This window comes from Cynoglossus semilaevis, chromosome 1, assembly GCF_000523025.1.
Source record: "Cynoglossus semilaevis isolate Cse_v1.0 chromosome 1, Cse_v1.0, whole genome shotgun sequence".
Classification (NCBI taxonomy): Eukaryota; Metazoa; Chordata; class Actinopteri; order Pleuronectiformes; family Cynoglossidae; genus Cynoglossus; species Cynoglossus semilaevis.
In genome coordinates, this window is record NC_024307.1 from 22,143,721 (window position 1) to 22,146,817 (window position 3,097).

A 3,097-nucleotide genomic window follows, 5' to 3' on the forward strand; every position below is an offset into this window, starting at 1 on the left:
ATGTACTCTGTCTTGCTGCGGCTGACCTTCATTCCTCTTCTTTCTAGTGCAAACCTCCACCTCTCTAGGTTCTCTTCCAGTTGCTGCCTACTCTCACTACAGATCACAATGTCATCTGCCTTAGCAGTACTGCCCTGTACAGGTCCACCAAAACTCTACAACTCTCCTTAAGTGGCCTCTCAGAAGAGTTTGTCGTAACACTGACAAGAGGGGTCATGCAGTGCAGAGACTCGGAAGATGCAAAGGTGGCAACAGCTTGCATCAAAGTCTATAAAGGGCAGTAAGTGACGTGCTGCCAGAGAACTGCAGGCAGTGGACGCAACTAAGGCAGAGGGGCTACTGGTCCCAACAAGAGCTTGTTGGGACAGTAGCAAGAGGAACGATTAGGATTAGGGCTACTTTCCGTGGAGTCCAGGTGTGAAAGTGAGAGCCAGCAAGATGGTGGGTCTGTCTCAGCAGAGAGCCTAGACAAAGTTGGCGAAGACGCTGCAACGGAATATCTAATGGTCAGACATCTGACAGGCTGACAGCATCGGTTTTCTGGTCCAAGTTGTTTACAACACCTTGCCAAATGCAGCAAACCTTCACACCTGGGGCAAGGCTGATACACCTTCTTACCGCTGGTACCATGACCAGGTGTTCAATGCAGTCACGGGAGCAGTACCCCCAGCAATTAACTTCAGCAGACACTGCCCCAGGAAGAGCAACATCCTTTTCCTGAGGGCTGTGGAGAAGCCACTGACCACAGACCAAGTCCAGCCGCAGATTGCCAGTTGAGACTGGATCTCGGAAAACAACTGAAGATCCCTGAACACATCACCCAGACAAGAGTGCCTCCAGACTGGATCATTTCCTAATAGGCCACCAACCAGGTGATTGTGTGGGAGCCATTGGAAGAGCAGATGGAGAAGGCACAAGAGAGTTAGCAGGCAAAATATGAAGACCTGGTGGAGAAGTGCAGTCCAGATTACTCCTTATTGCCGTCTCCAGTGTGGTTGATATGTAGCCAGATGTGATTGTTTTTCATTCACTTTACTTTTTCCCAAAGTCGTCATATTTAATTCAGTTTCCTTGGTCTCTCTGTTGCATTAGGCGTACCTGGCCTGTACCACTACATTCAACCCTGCTGTAGCAGGCAACCATTCTGCACCACTCACACTAGCCCTAGAATCCTGACCTTAGGGGGCAGTCGTGCTTAGGCGCAGTGCAATGGCCATAGTGTGAATGCAACATTTCACAGCAACCTGGGTTTAGACAAAGATGGAGTGTTAGGGTGCCAAACTGCATCCTCACTGTGTCCCACAGTGGAGAGCTTTGAAAACCAAATGAGGTTGGCAGCCGCAGGTTTGCATCGTGTTCATCCTGCAGAGCTCTAGTACAGGGGGTGCCAACCAGTCAGAGGCTAAGAGCCACAATTTTTACCATGTGACTCCAAAGAGCTACATGAGTCCCCATTTGAAATTTCTGGCTGATGTTAACATGGAGTGAATTGAAGTGCTGCTGAATATTTGAATCCTTGCATTGTCCTAATGATGCCTGACATACAGTATCAGCAGAATGGCTTGCCATTACCTTAAAAAAACTCTAAACTACTCAATGGTTTTTCCCTCCAAGTCATTTCCATTAACTTGGATTAACTTGGATTAACTTTCTTTGGGTTAAGAGATTAAGATTAATTCGGGACTTGACCAACACCAGTTGGGTCACCTGAGTGAGGTGTGTATAATGGTGAAAGACCTGAAACACCCAGTGACCACAGGAACATCACTACATTCATAAACATTTCTAGTAAATGTACAGCCAAAGGCTGTCTCTGGTCAGAAAAAAAGATGACAAGAAAGGTAGAAACAGACAAGTGTAAGAAACAAACAAAACAAATTTAAGAATAAATAACTTAAGAATGAAAAAATGCATAATTTTATACATTTTAGTTTTGAGTCAACATTGAGACACTAAGTCTTTAGTGTATCTTAGTCTTCAGAAAAAATAGATGCAGTTTCCCCTCTGCATGATTACCGTATTTTTCAGACCATAAGGCGCACCTGATTATAAGGCTCAATATCAATGAACGGGTCTATTTTCATACACAAGGCACACTGGGTCATAAGGCACGTTAAGCGAAACAAAACTCAATCAAGCAAGCCCGGATCCCTCTCGTCATTATCCGAGTCAGTCTTGTTGCTGTTAATTAGCTGTTCAGTGATGATTCCGGCCTTCGTGAAAGCTCGGATGACATTTGAGACTGATACCATAGCCCAGGTATCCACGATCTTGTGGCCCAGAGGCAATGTCTCTGTTAATGGTGTGGAACCCCAGGGTTCACATGCTGGGCAAGATCAAATCCTGGTTATGGTGGTTGGCGCCTTCCAGTGGACTCACCACCTGCAGACCATCTTATTTTACATTATCAATATGTTTAGATGGGGAGGTATTTAAATAATTAAAAATATATTTCTGGGGGGCTGGAACAAATTAATCATTTTTTAGTTATTTTTAATGGGAAGATATTCAATCAATATTCAAAATATTCAATCAAGATACGAGTGGATCGACATGAGTGCTGTTGTGGACAGATTGAATAATATTATATAAAGTAGGATAGATATTAGTAATATATTTCTACACAGTATATTAATTATACATATATACACATATACATACGCCCACATCCACGATATACTATATTTATATACTGTATATACGTTTATATACTATATTTATATATATATATACACACACACCTCTCACATATACATAAACATATACTTAGAATATAAAATAGCAATATGATGGTATATTGAAATATAATTGTAATGTAAATCGAGATTGTGGTTATTGCACTGAATTATTGTTGGGTTATTGCACTTACTCCCTTGTCCACTAGTCATTTGTTCACCCTCCTCCCACCGAGAGAAGAGCTAAACTGTTTAATTGCCGGGTGGACAAAGGAGTTTTTAAGTCTGTTGGTTCTGCTTTTCGGAAGGACGAGCCTGTCACTGAACAGACTCCTCTTGCTGATCGCTGATGACAGTGTGCAGAGGATGAAAGGCATTGTCCAGGATGGCGAGCAGTTTGCCAAGTGTTCTCTTCTCTGCCC